Raw genomic sequence first — 17,329 nt, forward strand, 5'->3', positions numbered from 1 at the left:
GCTGCCTCAGGTTGTTCGCCGGAGGAGGCTGCCGCCTCCCTCCGGTGACCTGACTCCCGCCCGCACCATCATTGTTATTGCTGCGTTGGGGTCGCAGGCGATTACCTGTTGTTCGACTTGGGGCCCAGCTCCGACTGTCTCCGACACACTCGTCCCCGACGAGTGATGCCGGGGCCTGCTGGTCTAGCTGGACCCATGCCCGTTGGGCATAGCGGAGTGCTTGTCGAACGTTGGGATCATTACTTCGCTCGAGTAACGCTGTTACCCGAGCGATGTTGGCCACAGGAGTCTTGAAACCCCGTTCATCTGCACCAGCGAATTCAGTGTCGAGTTCGTGCTGTGCAGAACGTATGCGCTCATTGGCCCGCCTTCTACGAACCGCACGAGCTCTGTTCCTGGCACGCCACGCATCGTGTTCGGCGTTGTTCTTGTCGACAGCATCGGCAGTGCCTTCATCTTCTGATATCCCGTCAAGCGCGCCGATGGGGATGAGGGCATCATCGTCCCCCTCCTCCGCCATCAGCACCTGGCGGGTTGCGAGTTCTTCAGAGGGGGCTTCGACTAGTTCAGTCGAGCCCTCGGTGATGGTAGCCAACGCCCTGCCCTCGTGAAAAGGCAGAGGGTCAAGGTGGGCTACCAAGCGGTCTTCAAGCCCGAGTAAATCAGACAAATCCATCCCCTTCCAATGAACGATTCGTCCTTCGGAGGTGGTGGTGATCATCAGCCCGCAAGTGGCCAGGTGATCCTTAGCCCCCCGACATGCGGTGGCGTCGGAACCCCCAGCCTGGAGCAGAGAGTTCAAGTCCTTCTCCAACGCGGGGAAAGGAACAGTAGTGACAGACTCTGCCTCGGTTTCCCTGGCAGAATCAAAAAACGGCAACTCGTCGAGATTATCGACGAAATTGTCGAGCCTTTCGGCGAGTGTTTTTAGCTTGATGGTGTTGTCGATGATATGCCGACGGAATCCGCCTGCGCCGTTGGCGACGCAGACCCATGAGCCAAAAACAAAAGTTGTGCCCTCAGGGAGCACGGGACTGGGGAACTTGAAAAAAGCCATCGAGTTCTCCAGGGGACCTCTGATGCGCTCCCCTACCTGGCGCGCCAGCTGTCGGGTTTTATCCGGCTACCCACCGTGTGGTATACCCAAGGTGGTAGGTTTTGGGTTGGGATGCGCCGAGATCAGGAACTCGAAGGTGCAGACAACACAAGATTTAGACAGGTTCAGGCCGCAATATGCGTAATGCCCTACGTCCTGTATGATGGTTTGTATTGCCTTGATGTTGATCTGGTGATCTTGGTTTTGAGGGGGTCCCTGCCCGCCCTTATATATCCGGGGGAACAGGGTTACATGAATCCTAGCCTGATACTAGCTTAGGAATCGTACTCAAGTACAACTCGAGTAGTTTCCTTCTGTATCGACTAGTTCTACTCCGCATGCGGATAGAATATAACATAAATAAGGTACAGGACACGTCCTATCCCCTAGCCCAATATGGAGTCCTTGATGTACACAGCCCCGTGGCCCCGGGTCTGACACCGAAGTCTATCTTGATCAAATTATTCGACTGCATGGTTTCCCTAAGACAATCATTTGCAGTCTACTCTCGGCACCAAGCTAATTCGGAGCTCTGCATACCATCCACAAACTGATGGACAAACTGAGCGAGTGAATCAAATCCTTGAAGACATGCTCCGAGCTTGTATCATTCACTATGGTACGAACTGGGACAAATGTCTATCAATCCAGTCTTCAAATGGATCCCTTTGAAGCATTGTACGATCGAAGATGTTGAACTCCTTTGAGTTGGTCTGAGACCGGTGAACGCCAAATCTTCGGACCAAACTTAGTTACCGAAGCTAAAGATAAAGTCAAGCTTATCCAAGCCAATCTTAAGGCCGCCAGTCTAGACAAAAAAGTTATGCAGAACAAAGGAGAAAACCATTACAATTCCAAGTAGGAGATTATGTCTATCTTTGAATATCTCCTGCTATGGGTGTTCAGCGTTTCGGTATAAAAGGAAAATTAGCGCCTCGATATATCGGACCTTTTGAAATCACCGAAGCCTATGGCCCAGTAGCTTACAAACTTTGTCTTCCTTCTTAGTTGGCTGCCATTCATGATGTCTTTCATATATCCCAACTCAAGAAATGCATCAAAGTGCCTACTGAGATCATTGAACATCAAGCCATCGAGATCGAGCCTGATCTATCTTATGCCGAACGGCCCATTCGAATGTTAGATACCAAGGAAAGGACCACTAGAAGAAGGAAGATTAGGATGTACAAAATCTTGTGGGATCATCATACTGAAGAAGAAGCCACCTGGGAAACTGAAGATTATCTTCAGAAAAACTTTCCCGAGTTTCTTAAGAATCCTTAGGTATCTACTTTCCAAATTTACCATTCTTGTAATCTTGGGACTAGATTCCTTTTAGGGGGGAAGGTTGTGACACCCTAGGTGTCAAAATAGTAAAATATTAGGAAAGAATGTGTAATGTATGTATTGAATTGAGTGAAATTGAGTGAATGTGTGGAAATAAGGACTTATGTGTAATTTTTCAAAAGTATGAGTCCTTTTATGCAAATATTTGAATTACAAATGTAACTTTCAATTTTTACTAGGGGTTAAAGTGTAAAAGTAATAGTCATCATTACATTGCATGAAAACTTGCAATTAAGTCCAAGGTTACATGAAATTTACCCTAATAAGGACAAAAACTTTAAAAAGTTTGAAATTAGTCCAAGGTTTTAAAATAAAGTTCTATCATTTGAGTTTTTGGTTTTGAACCCTAAATAAAAGTTGTAGGGTTTGAAAAGTTCTACAACTTTTATTTTGACCATTTTCTCATTTGAGGTATAAAACAGTGAGACAACTTGACTTTACACCAAGGTCCCTGGAGTTTTTGGAGTTTACATCTCATCCCCTAGCGCCCCCTCCCCCTTTCTTCTTCCTCTGTCTCCTCTGCCGTGCAGCAGCGCCACCGCTGGCCGCCGTGCCGCGCCGCCTGAGGCCCCCGCCTACTTCTCCTAGCCTACATGCGTCGCCCCCGAGCTCGCCCACCGCCTCAGCTCTTCCCCGTTGGCTTCCCCCGAGCGCACCACGCCGCTGCCGAGCCGCCAGCAGCTGCTTGCCATCGCCGGCCGCCACCGCTCACCGCCGCTGTAGCTCTGCTGGTGCCACCTCCTGCTCTGGCAGGTCCAACGCGCCGCCCCCAAGCCGCCCGCCGCCCTAGCTTCTCTCCTCTAGCCTTCTTCCGCGCACTCCACGTCGCCCCACCTCTGCCCGAGCACTGCCTGGCCACCACCTCGCCGCTGTCGCGGCTAGCGCCCATGCGTGCCTCCCCCACCCTTCTTTGCTAGTCTAAGATGCTCAGTAGCTTCCCCTCCCTCCATTTCGCTCTCTCTGGCACTCGCATCCCACACTGAGTTTCGAATCCACCGTCGCCGCTCGAGTTCTTCTCCGGCGACCTCTGTGCTCACCGTGGGCAGACCAACACAGCTCCTCCCAATCCACGATAGCCCCTCCTCTAGCTTCGCCATGATCCCGTGAAGCTCACCTGTCACACCCGATTTACAAGGACATAAATCGAGCAATCATATATGCGCTAGAATCAAGTCACGCATATATACAACAGAATTATCAAGATATCACAACACATATCATGAAATAAAAGCGTATAAATTGTAAATGAATATCTTTATTACAACTAAATCAAGAATCAGTTCAAGGAGTGCGGAAGCGTAAAATAAATACATGAAGAATAGGGCACCACAGGGACGTCGGCTGGGAGACAAATGCCTAGAAATTGTCAAGTCTGCTGATGTAGTCCTCCACGTCGCCTGGTACTGAGCGGCAGTCGAAGATATCCCAAAGAGAACAGAAGAGTGGAGAAAGCAAGTGTGAGTACACAACTTGTACTCAACAAGTACAACACAAATTATGAGGCTCTATGGTTAGCTGACTCAACTGTATTAGCTTTTAATCTTGGCAAATTTTATAAAAGCTATTTCTTACAAGTGGATGAATTACCATAACCCAAGTTGCAAAAATAATTAATTAAAATTAATCAAGAGTCTACTGGAAACCAAGCCAAACCACCAAAGATAAACCCCACTAATCAAATGGAGGATCTGACCCACTCTTGACCGTGAGCATGGCTAGTATACAAGTTTTACACTCTCGAGAGGTTGCACAACTTTACCCACAAGTTGTGAGCTACGCTAGTTGTTCATCACACTTCCTTAGGTGAGATGACTAGCAAGCGCACTATGAGACCGTTACAAAGGACCACGTTAGTAAGGTGTAACCGCTAAGATTTCTGGATCGGCGATGATGGGGCCCACCTCATGGGGGTACAAGCACACAGCTCAGACCAAGCTGGAGGAGCAGGGACCATTGAAGCTTACCACCCCTCTTGCCCCGCGGGTAAGTTACTCCCAAACCAAAATGACGTAATTAGTAAGTCAAGACCGTCCCATTCCAGTCTTGTGGTTGCGCAGTTGTCCCAGGTTGTCGCTCTATGAACCGGTCCTTATGGAGAGTGGCCAACCAAGCACTAAGCATCGTGCTAGCCCTCTAAACCATGTTTCTAATAAAACATATTTTAACGAGACGTGAGCCGCTCAAGCACACAGCACAGAGGGCCACTCTCAGAATCAAGTTGCATATATCATTAATCAAATTTATTTAAAAAGGATCATAAAATGTGAGAGCACAGCACCTAGCACAACTAACCGAAATGCAATCCAAGGTATTTATATAAAGGACAAAGGTGGCTAGGAAATCCTTATAGGCATACAGTATAAAAATGCAGTATGAAATTGTATTTAAAAGTGATAGGAGGTTCATGTTATACTTGCCTTCCTCAAAGTTCTCCTGCTGCTGCTCAAAGGGCTCTGAAGAAGGTGGCTCCTGGTACTCCTCTGATGGCTCAACGTCTATTCACGATCGTAACGTCCAAGCATGGTCCACACAGGCACATACATGCAAACAAGGGCAAAAGATAAGAAACAGTACAACAATACAATAAAACAGCACACAAAACTGAGCTAAAGCTATTCTACGCGTTACAACGATCTCGTGAGCACGAAAACCACCTAAAACGGAGCTAAGACGCGTAAACTAGGGCTAAAACAAGGTCTAGGGGCTTAACTGCGAGGAAATAACAAGTTCCAGGGGGTTCTGTGCGAAAACTAGGGACTTATACACAATTAACATATAAACTTTGGGGTTAGACTGCAAAACTACGCGTCCAGGGACGGCGGACCCTATTGCTGGAAAGCTCAGGGGCTTCGGTGCAAAAACAGGGGCTTAACTGGAATTACTTTTGAACTAACGCGGACTGCGGGTTGATTTCAAGGAAACTCAGGGGCTCTTTAGCAAAGCTGCCATGCCGAAGGGGTACTTTCTAATCTGGGCTGTTGGATCTGGATCTAACGGCTCAGGTTGAAGGGGTACGCAGGATCTAATCTCGACCGCGGGCTTCGAAGCGGACGGCTCGGGTTGGTTGGGCGCGCGGGGCAGCGGCGCTGTAACGCCGGCGACCAAATCCCACGGCGGCGCGGCTCGGGGTTTGCCGAACTTCATCGGATTCGATGCTTCGGGGGTCAACAAGGCTCAGGTTTGTGTCAGGGAGGGTCAACGCGACATGTGTAATCCACCTGGGGCCTTAGCGGGGCTCGGCGAGGCTCGGGGACGCGGTTGCGACGATGGCGGCGGCTCTGCACGGTGGGGTTCGCCGGCATGTGCGCGTTCGCACGGTCCTGGGCATAGGAGCGATGGCAAACGGTTGTGTGCGCATCCGCAGTGCACAGGCAAGGTAGAACGGGCATCGGGTGGGTTGTGCTGCGCTGCAGAGGTGCTGCCACGGCGGAGCGGCGGCGGTGGAATGTCGGCGACGGCGGTCCAGTCTCTGTAGTGACCTAGATGCTATGACACCTAGCGCAATAGGAAGAGCAGGACCACGTGGTGCTCACCGATGGCTCGGATTGACCGGAGCGGCAGCGTAGGGTGGTCGGCGGCGAGGTCCGAGCGGCGGGGACGGGGCGGCGCTCGTGGGGGAGGTCGATGCAGGGCGTCTCCGGCCTCCTGGACTCCACGGGTCGACTCATGGAGCTCCTGTGGAGATGCTACGGGGGTTAAGAAGGTCGGAGATTCACCGGCGGCGAGGAATTGCACCAGCGGATGGATTTCACCTGTGGTGGTGTCGGGCTCAATTCCGGCCACGGCAAGGACTGGGGTCAAGGATATCCGGCTCGAGAAGTTTCTTGGTGGGGCGGTGAAGCTGCTGCGGCCTTGGCCGAGGTGGAGGTGCAGCGGGGCGGCCGGTCCACGGTGGGGCTGGGAGCTCGGTGCGGCGGAGCAAGGCGGCCGGTGGTGCTGAGAGGTTCGGGGCGGCTGCAGTGCGGCGGTAGGGCACAAGGAGGGTTAAAGGGGCCAATTAAGGGAGAGGCTGGTGATTTGGGCGTGCGTGCCCCGGTGGGGATTGCGGCCGTGATCCGCGTAGGGGAAGCGGATCGTGCAACCGCTCAGAGGGATCCTGGCTCGGGGAAAGAAGCTTCTGGAAGGAGGGTGCGTACGGGAGGCTGGCCAGTGGGCTTGTGCTCGAGTGCGGGGTGGAGCGGGGCCACAAGCAGCGACGGCACGGTGGGGCGGAACAGAGGGAGCCGGTGCGGGGAAGAAGAAGGAAAGGAGGGAGGAGGCGCCGACAGATGGGCTCGGGCTGTCACAGAGAGAGGGAAACGGGGCGCAGCAGAGGAAGGGCGCGGGTAACTGGGCTGCGCAAGCTGGGCCGATCACGGGGTGGAGGGAAGAACAGGCCGGCTAGCTGGGCTGAAGGGGAAAGAGAAGAGCAGGCCGGGCTAGGCTAGAAGCTGGGTTGGCCTTCCTACTTTCTTTCTCTTTTCTCTTTTCAAACTCAAACTCAAACCTATTGAATTCAAATAAATTTGAATCCAACTCTAACCACGCAATCAAATAAAACTTATGCACCAGCATGAATGCACAAACATGTTGAACCTGAAATAAATTTTAATTCTTTGTGTAATTTAATTAGATTAAATGCAAGCTAGGAAAAATAAATCCTTAGAAAATTAATGGAGCCAATTTAAATTCATTATAAAACTCAAAATTTTACATTAGGGTGTTACAAACCTACCCCCCTTACAGGAATCTCGTCCCGAGATTCGGATAGGCTAGCTTGCAAAGAGATGGGGATATGTCTTTCTCAACTCATCTTCTCGCTCCCAAGTAGCCTCATCCGCTGTGTGGTGACTCCACTGAACACGGCACATCTTGATCCTCTTGTTCCTAGTAACTCTCTCAGACATCTTCAGAATCTTCACCGAGCATCCGTGAAGTGAACCGAGATCCATAGGAGTGCAACTGCTCCTAGAACCGTGAAGTGAACCGAGATCCTCGATCAGATATGATCTTCTTCGGAACACCATGCAGACAGACGATTCCGGAGATGTACAACTCTGCGAGTCTAGCACTGGAGTAAGTAGTGTTCACCGGAATGAAGTGGGCAACCTTCGTCAACCGATCCACTACTACCCATATAGACTTGTACCCTTTCTGAGTACGAGGCAATCCAACAATGAAGTCCATAGTGATCTCCTCCCACTTCCACTCTGGAATCTTCAACGGTTGCAATAGACCTACTGGCCTCTGATGCTCTACCTTGACACATTGACAAGTGTCACAGATAGCCATGTACTCTGCCACGGAACGCTTCATCCCATACCACCAGAATTGTTCCTTGAGGTCATAATACATCTTCGTGCTGCTCGGATGAATGGAATATGCTGTATCATGAGCCTCACTCAAAATCAGCTTCCTGAGATCCTTTACATCTGGCACACATATCTGCCCCTTGTACCACAAGGTACCCTGATCATCCTCTCTAAAATGAGGTGCTTTGCCAATCTTGATCAGTTCACGGATCTCCTGCAGCTTCTTATCTTCTTTCTGATGCTGCCTGATCTCTGCCTCTAGAGTGGGTTCTGCCTCGAATGATGCACTCGAGGTGTGATGCATGAAACCCGAACTCAACTGCTCAAATTCCTCGCATAACTCCTGAGGCATCTGAAAAGCCATGGCCATGTTGACATAGCTCTTCCTGCTCAGAGCATCTGCTACAACATTGGCCTTGCCCGGATGATAGTGAATCTCCAGGTCATAATCCTTGACCAACTCTAGCCATCTTCTCTGCCGCATGTTCAGCTCACTCTGAGTGAAAATGTACTTGAGGCTCTTGTGATCGGTGTAAATGTCACACCTCTACCCAAACAAGTAATGCCTCCATATCTTCAGAGCATGTACAACTGCGGCTAACTCCAGATCATGGGTGGGATAATTCAGCTCGTGCCAGCGCAACTGCCGCGAAGTATAAGCTATAACTCTGCCTTCCTACATCAGGACGCAACCAAGACCATCCCGCAATACACTGTGAACCTCTTGCGCTGGTCCCGCAGAGTAAGGACTGGCGCTGTAGTTAACCTCTTCTTCAGCTCCCCGAAGGCCATCTGACGCTCATCAGTCCACGAGAAATCCACACCCTTCTCTAGCAAGGAAGTCAAGGGCTTCACAATCTTGGAGAAATTCTCAATGAACCTCCGATAATATCCTGCTGAGCCCAGAAAGGAACGAATTTCCTTTACTGTGTGCGGCACCACCCAATCAAGCACATCCTTCACCTTGCCGGGGTCCACTGCAATACCTCCCTTGGAGATGACATGACCGAGGAATGGAACCTCATCAATCCAGAATTCACACTTAATGAGCTTGGCATACAGCTTGTGCTCTCTCAGCCTCTGCAACACGAGCTTCAGATGCCTCTGACTTGGAATATACCAGGATATCATCAATGAATATCACCACAAAGGTGTCCAGATAATCCATGAAAACCTTGTTCATCAGATGCATGAAGAAAGCCGGAGCATTGGTCAAGCCGAAGGACATAAGCGTATACTCGTATAGCCCATACTTGCAGGTGAATGCCGTCTTCGGGATATCCTCGGGACGAATCTACAGCTGGTGATAGCCCGAAAGCAGATCAATCTTCGAGAATACACAAGCACCTTGAAGCTGATCAAAAAGATCCTCTATGCGGGGCAATGGATGCTTGTTCTTGATGGTGACTGCATTCAGATCCCGATAATCAATGCACATTCTCTTCGCGCCATCCTTCTTCTCTACAAGCAATATAGGAAAAGCCCAAGGAGAGAAGTTGCGACGGATATAGCCCTTGGCTAGCAACTTGTCGATGGTCTTCTTAACTTCCTCATGCTCAACGGGTGCCATACAATAGGGCCGCTTAGCAATAGGAGCTGTGCTAGGCAAGAGATCAATAGAAAACTTAATGTCGCGATCAGGCGGCATACCTTGCAAATCATTCGGAAAAACATCCGAGAATTCAGACACCATGCGAATACCATCCATGGGTCTAGCCTCCATCTGACAAAGAAATTCAGAGGGCTCCGAAGCACTGACTGTGACTTCCTGTCCATCCGGTGCTGACAAGTGGACAGTCCTCTGAGCACAATCAATCCTGACATCCCATCTAGCAAGGGTCTCCATTCCCAAGATCACATCGATACCCTTGGTGTCTAGCACCATCAGATTTGCACTGAACTCTACCCCCCCTTATGGCATCACTGACTCTGGGGCAGAAGATATGAGACCTCAACTGCCCTCCTGGTGAAGATACTAACATACAATTCTTTAATGTGCTAGTACGAATACCATGATGCTCGACAAAAGACCGAGTAATGAAGGAATGCGTAGCACCAATATCGAAAAGCACTGTAGCAGGGTGGGTATTAACCATGAACGTACCAATAACCACGTTGGGAGCCTCAGCCGCGGACTCAGCCGTCACGTGGTTCACCCTGCCCTGTGATGGCGCCTTGGGCTGAGCTGGGCGCCCCTGCTGTCCAGACTGCGCCTTCCGGGGACAAGCGTTGGCGTAGTGTCCCGGCTCACCACAGTGATAGCACGCCCATGGGAATGCTGGAGCCTGCTGTCCAGCAGGAGGAGTAGGCACTCCTGCTGCAGAGCTAGTGGAGCCGGTGGAGCTGAGCGTGCCGGAGGTGCTGGGAACCTCTGGCCCTATCCCGCCTGCTGCTGCTGCTGCTGGGGACGAGGTGGGTACTGCTGCTATCGCGGCTGGTACGGCTGAGGTGGCCTCTGCTGCTGCTGCTGCTGCTGAGGGTGCTGGTATCGAGGCCGAGTGTTGCTGCCAGATGCAGCAGGAGCCATCTTCCTCTTCTTGTCCTCAATCTCCCAGCGCTTGCGCTCGGTGTTGAGGGCGGAGTCAACCAGATGGTTGAAGTTGTCGAAGCGGTGGTTCATGTGCGCGTACTCAATATGATCGTCCAGTCCCTCCTTGAAGCGCTCCTGCTTATCACCTTCATTGGCAACCTCAGCGGGGGCATGGCGAGCGAGCTGGAGGAAACGGCCACGGTACTCGGTCACCGTCATAGCTCCCTGAAATGATAAATACCGGAAAAAGATGATGGAAATTACTCAGCATTTCCTATTTCATGGAGGTAAACAAGGGTGGGCTTGAGCTCAAAAAGGAATTGAGAGAAAATTTTACTCTAATTTACCTGCTTAAGCGCAAGGAACTCCTTGTGCTTCATCTTCATGACTCCAGCGGGGATGTGGTGGTTCCTGAAGTGCTCCCGGAACTGGACCCAAGTGAGGGCATCGCGGTCCCGAGCTGGGTAGGACTCCCACCAGTGAAGAGCTGAGCCTCGTAGCTGCCCTGCTGCGTACAGAACTCGCTCCCGGTCATCGCACTGAGTGACATCTAACTGACGCTCCACTGAATGAAGCCAGTCGTCTGCCTAGAGTGGATCGGCCGCATGGGAGAACATCGACGGATGACCCCTCAGAAAGTCTGCACGCCTGTCACGGGACTGCTGCGGTGGAGGAGGTGGTGGCTGAGTGTGGATCTGCTGCAGAGTCTGAACTGTGTTGTTCAGAGTGGCCATCATCTGCATCTGGAGCTGGAAGAACTGCTCCGGAGTCAGGGGTGGAGGCATCGGCATCGGTTGGCTGGTACTCTGGTTATTCTACCCCTGCTGGCCAGAACCGGTGTTGGTGCTCCTGGTGTTCACCATTTGTTTGCAGCAGAACGAAACTTATAAGAGACCGATATTATACGATTCTGGAAAGAAAACTCTGGCAGGATAAAGTACAGAGTAAAGAGTGTACGGTTTTACCCCCAACGGTCTATATCAGGTTTTATTACTTAATCCAAGTTTGCATTAAAGTCGATTTGCATGAGCAAGTTCAACTTCTAAACTATGCAATCAACCAAAAATCCAAATCAAACATTTTGCACAATCACAAACACTCAATATCCACACCTTAGCCAAGTTTATCACTCCACTCGACTAAAACAAACAGGCGCTCTAGCGTTTTTTTTTGCAAAGGCATCCTAGGCTTATGAGGACATACAGAAAATTGCAGGCCAACATCTACGAAAAGGACTAGACTAATTCTCAGAAAGGGCAAGAGAGAGAACTAGCAAATCAAAGTTTAGAACTCAAGGAATAGAAGCAGAAATGAATTTTTTTGAGTTTTGTGAAAGCAAGGCAAGAGAAAAGAAATCCCTAAACTCGACCTTTTCTACTTAGACTTCGTCCTACAGTCGACATGGCTCTGATACCAATTCTGTCACACCCGATTTACAAGGACATAAATCGAGCAATCATATATGCGCCAGGATCAAGTCACGCATATATACAACAGAATTATCAAGATATCACAACACATATCACGAAATAAAAGCGTATAAATTGTAAATGAATATCTTTATTACTACTGAATCAAGAATCAGTTCAAGGAGTGTGGAAGCGTAAAATAAATACATGAAGAATAGGGCGCCACAGGGACGTCGGCTGGGAGACAAACGCCTAGAAATCGTCAAGTCCGCTGATGTAGTCCTCCACGTCACCTGGTACTGAGCAGCAGTCGAAGATATCCCAAAGAGAATAGAAGAGTGGAGAAAGCAAGTGTGAGTACACAACTTGTACTCAACAAGTATAACACAAATTATGAGGCTCTACGGTTAGCTGACTCAACTGCATTAGCTTTTAATCTTGACAAATTTTATTAAAGCTATTTACTACAAGTGGATGAATTACCATAACCCAAGTTGCAGAAATAATTAATTAAAATTAATCAAGAGTCCACTGGAAACCAAGCCAAACCACCAAAGATAAACCCCACTAATCAGATGGAGGATTTGGGCTGCTCATGACCATGAGCACGGCTAGTATACCAGTTTTACACTCTCGAGAGGTTGCACAACTTTTTGTAACACCCTAATGTAAAATTTTGAGTTTTATAATGAATTTAAATTGACTCCATTAATTTTCTAAGGATTTATTTTGCCTAGCTTGCATTTAATCTAATTAAATTACACAAAGAATTAAAATTTATTTCAGGTTCAACATGTTTGTGCATTCATGCTGGTGCATAAGTTTTATTTGATTGCGTGGTTAGAGTTGGATTCAAATTTATTTGAATTCAATAGGTTTGAGTTTGAGTTTGAAAAGAGAAAAGAGAAAGAAAGTAGGAAGGCCAACCCAGCTTCTAGCCCAGCCCGAGCTGCTCTTCTCTTCCCCCCCAGCCCAGCTAGCCGGCCTGTTCTTCCCTCCACCCCGCGATCGGCCCAGCTCGCGCAGACCAGCTGCCCGCGCCATTCCTTAGCCGCGCCCCATTTCCCTCTCTCTCTGACAGCCCGGGCCCATCTGTCGGCGCCTCCTCCCTCCTTTCCGTCTTCTTCCCCGAGCTGGCTCCCTCTGTTCCGCCCCGCCGTGCCGTCACTGCTCGTGGCCCCGCTCCACCCCGCACTCAAGCACGAGCCCACTGGCCAGCCTCCCGTACGCGCCCTCCTTCCAGAAGCTTCTTTCCCCGAGCTAGGATCGTGCCGAGTGGTTGCACGATCTGCTTCCCCCGCGCGGATCATGGCCGCAATCCCCACCAGGGCACGCACGCCCAAATCACCGGCCTCTCCCTTAATTGGCCCCTTTAACCCTCCCTGTGCCCTACCGCCGCACTGCAGCCGCCCCGAACCTCTCAGCACCACCGCCCGCCTTGCTCCGCGGCACCGAGCTCCCTACCCGCCGTGGACCGGCCGCCCCGCTGCACCTCCCCCTCGGCTAAGGCCGCAGCAGCTTCGCCGCCCCACCAGGAAACTTCTCGAGCCGGATATCCTTGATCCCAGTCCTTGTTGTGGCTGGAATTGAGCCCGACACCGCCGCAGGTGAAATCCATCAGGCGGTGCAATTCCTCGCCGCCAGTGAATCTCCAACCTTCTTAACCCTCGTATCATCTCCACAGGAGCTCCACGAGTCGACCCATGGAGTCCAGGAGGCCGGAGACACCCTGCATCGACCTCCCCCACGAGCGCCGCCCCGTCCCCGCCGCTCGGACCTCACCGCCAACCACCCTGCGCTGCCGCTCCGGTCAATCTGAGCCCTCGGTGAGCACCACGTGGTCCTGCTCTTCCTGTTGCGCTAGGTGTCATAGCATCTAGGTCACCGCAGAGACCGGACCGCCATCACCGACGTTCCACCGCCGCCGCTCCGCCATGGCAGCACCTCTATAGCGCAGCACGACCCCACCCGATGCCCGTTCTACCTTGCCTGTGCACTGCGCACGCGCACACAACCGTTTGCCACTGCTCCTGTGCCTAGGACCGCACGAACGCGCGCACGCCGGCGAGCCCCGCCGTGCAGAGCCGCCGCCACCGTCGCAACCGCGTCCCCGAGCCTCGCCGAGCCCCGCTAAGGCCCTAGGTGGATTACACATGTCGCGTTGACCCTCCCTGACACAAACCCGAGCCTTGTTGACCCCCGGAGCATCGAATCCGATGAAGTCCGGCGAACCCCGAGCCGCGCCGCCGCGGGATTTGGTCCCCGGCGTTACAGCGCCGCCGCCCCGCGCGCCCAACCAACCCGAGCCGTCCGATTCGAAGCCCGCGGTTGAGATTCGATCCAGCGTACCCCTTCAACCCGAGCCGTTAGATCCAGATCCAACAGCCCAGATTAGAAAGTACCCCTTCCGTGTTAGTTCAAAAGTAATTCCAGTTAAGCCCTTGTTTTTGCACCGAAGCCCCTAAGCTTTCCATCAATAGGGTCCGCCATCCCTGGACGCGTAGTTTTGCAGTCTAACCCCGAAGTTTATAGGTTAATTGTGTATAAGTCCCTAGTTTTCGCACAGAACCCCCTGGAACTTGTTATTTCCTCGCAGTTAAGCCCCTAGACCTTGTTTCAGACCTAGTTTACGCGTCTTAGCTCCGTTTTAGGTGGTTTTCGTGCTCATGCGATCGTTGTAACGCGTAGAATAGCTTTAGCTCAGTTTTGTATGTTGTTTATTGTACTGTTGTACTGTTTCTTATCTTTTGCCCTTATTTGCATGTATGTGCCTGTGTGGACCATGCTTGGACGTTACGATCGTGAGTAGACGTTGAGCCATCGGAGGAGTACCAGGAGCCACCTTCTTCAGAGCCCTTTGAGCAGTAGCAGGAGAACTTTAAGGAAGGCAAGTATAACATGAACCTCCTATCACTTTTAAATATAATTTCATACTGCATTTTAATACTGTATGCCTATAAGGATTTCCTAGCCACATTTATCCTTTATATAAATACCTTGGGTTGCATTTCGGTTAGTTGTGCTAGGTGTTGTGCTCTCACATTTTACGGTCCTTTTTAATTAAATTTGATTAATGATATATGCAACTTGATTCTGAGAGTGGCCCTCTGTGCTGTGTGCTTGAGCGGCTCAAGTCTCGTTAAAATATGTTTTATTAGAAACATGGTTTAGAGGGCGACGTGGAGGACTACATCAGCGGACTTGACAATTTCTAGGCGTTTGTCTCCCAGCCGACGTCCCTGTGGCGCCCTGTTCTTCATGTATTTAATTTACACTTCCGCACTCCTTGAACTGATAATAAAGATATTCATTTACAATTTATACGCTTTTATTTCGTGATATGTGTTGTGATATCTTGATAATTCTGTTGCATATATGCGTGACTTGATCCTGGCGCATATATGATTGCTCGATTTATGTCCTTGTAAATCGGGTGTGACAGAATTGGTATCAGAGCCATGTCGACTGTAGGACGAAGCCTAGGTAGAAAAGGTCGAGTTTAGGGATTTCTTTTCTCTTGCCTTGCTTCCGCAAAACTCAAAAAAATTTATTTCTACTTCTATTCCTTGAGTTCTAAACTTCGATTTGGTAGTTCTCTCTCTTGCCCTTTCCGAGAATTAGTCTGGTCCTTTCCGTAGACGTTGGCCTGCAATTTTCTGTATGTCCTCATAAGCCTAGGATGCCTTTGCCAAAAAAAATGCTAGAGCGCCTGTTTATTTTAGTCGAGTGGAGTGATAAACTTGGCTAAAGTGTGGATATTGAGTGTCTGTGATTGTGCAAAATGTTTGATTTGGATTTTTGGTTGATTGCATAGTTTAGAAGTTGAACTTGCTCATGGAAATCGATTTTAATGCAAACTTGGATTAAGTAATAAAATCTGAGATAGACCGTTGGGGGTAAAACCATACACTCTTTACTCTCTACTTTATCCTGCCAGAGTTTTCTTTCCAGAATCGTACAGGCGATACTAACTCAATGCACTTCAAACGGAACAACCCATTGGTCTGTCGGGTCACCGCCCGATTCAACCACGATTGCCACAGCTCACCAACTTTTAATTCACAAAAATATTAAACATTATTACAATCTATTTCAAACTTAAAGTAAACTTATACAAACATTAAAACTACAAGCTATGCAAGCTTGTTCAGAGTCACAGTGGAAAAAATTAACACGCGACTACACACGTCGCGAAAGTTGACACCACGCTCAGCCCGAAACATGGCGTCATTCCGGAGGGTCGTTGCCGGCCGGGGACGGGTCACACTCCACGGACCAGTCAAACAGAACAGAGAATGGCCAGGCTGGACTATCCATTTGGTTCTCACAAGCCATACCTGAAAGATAGACTAGCAAGACTGAGTATGCTAATACTCAGCAAGACTTAACCGAGATTGGGTATACTTAGCCCGAAGCTAGACCATGGAGGATTGAGGGGTTCTGGTTTTCTTTTTGCTCAAAAGCAACAAAGAGTATGATCTAACTTTCGTATTTTAGCTTTCAGATTCTAGTTTCATTAACCATTCTAGGTAAGCACCTATACTAGACAAGCAAGTTAGAGAATAGCATCCATCAAGATTATTCCAACAATAGTTACTGTTCTTACTCTATGTGGCAGAAGGAGCAAGCGGTCTCAATCTCCGTGAGAAATGGATGATTCTGAATCAAATTTCATAACCTTGCAAGGGATCCTAACTCACATGTTCAGGAACTTAACTTTCCGAACAACCGTTCCCATCAAATTCCGGGTTATGGATCAGGGCCACCACAAGCGACTGTAGGATCGTACGCACATCGAATATGCAGGACGTACATATACAGCGTGACTGTATGACCATACTCCTGTGTGCTATGCAGAACGTACACACACATGTCAGTGCGTGTGTGCAACAGAAACCAATATATCGAGTGGTGGGGATAAGTCCATTCGCCGGGCAAATCAGGTAATAGGCTTACCACGCACCATATTTACGGCATGTGGCTAGTACTTTCAAACACTTGACCACAGCTACCACACACTGCGACCTTATCAACTTTTATCAACACAGACAGGATAACCTTTCAAGTCATGATACTGCACATGACCCCGTCCATCATCCTTATAGTGATTGCAAAATAGTAAACATTCAATTCCTATATCGCGCGAGTGACAGGAAATCACTCGACTTCTGCCGGTCCCATTAGCAGAGTATCTATTTGATAAGGACTCAGGCACAATACATAGGTTCCTAGGATTCATGCATCTAGGGTTCCATTTCAACTCCTAGACTTAATGCATAATATGGATATATAAGTATAAAACTATATAAGTGTAGTAATTTAAAATACTGGGTTATGCATCGGGGCTTGCCTTCTTGAGCGGGGCTAGGGTCAGGAATGTCAAAGACTTCCGAACCTTGGTTCGGGGCTTCAGTTAAATCCTCGACGACGTTCACCTGGTCTTCAGAAAACCCTTGCTCGGGTTCCGGGACTAGTTCATAGACTCCATCGTCGAGTGTCGTTGACTCTACATGATATGCAGTGTTTTGAATTAGGTGGTTCTTGAGTTAAGAACTTTACTTCACCATAAAGTTGCAATCTAACAAATTGACAAACACAACTTCATAAAGCAAGAATTTGAAATCAAGTCTACCCTTTTGTACCTTAATTCAATTAT

The sequence above is a fragment of the Panicum hallii genome, unplaced genomic scaffold (genome assembly GCF_002211085.1).
Source record: "Panicum hallii strain FIL2 unplaced genomic scaffold, PHallii_v3.1 scaffold_27, whole genome shotgun sequence".
NCBI classification, from domain to species: Eukaryota; Viridiplantae; Streptophyta; class Magnoliopsida; order Poales; family Poaceae; genus Panicum; species Panicum hallii.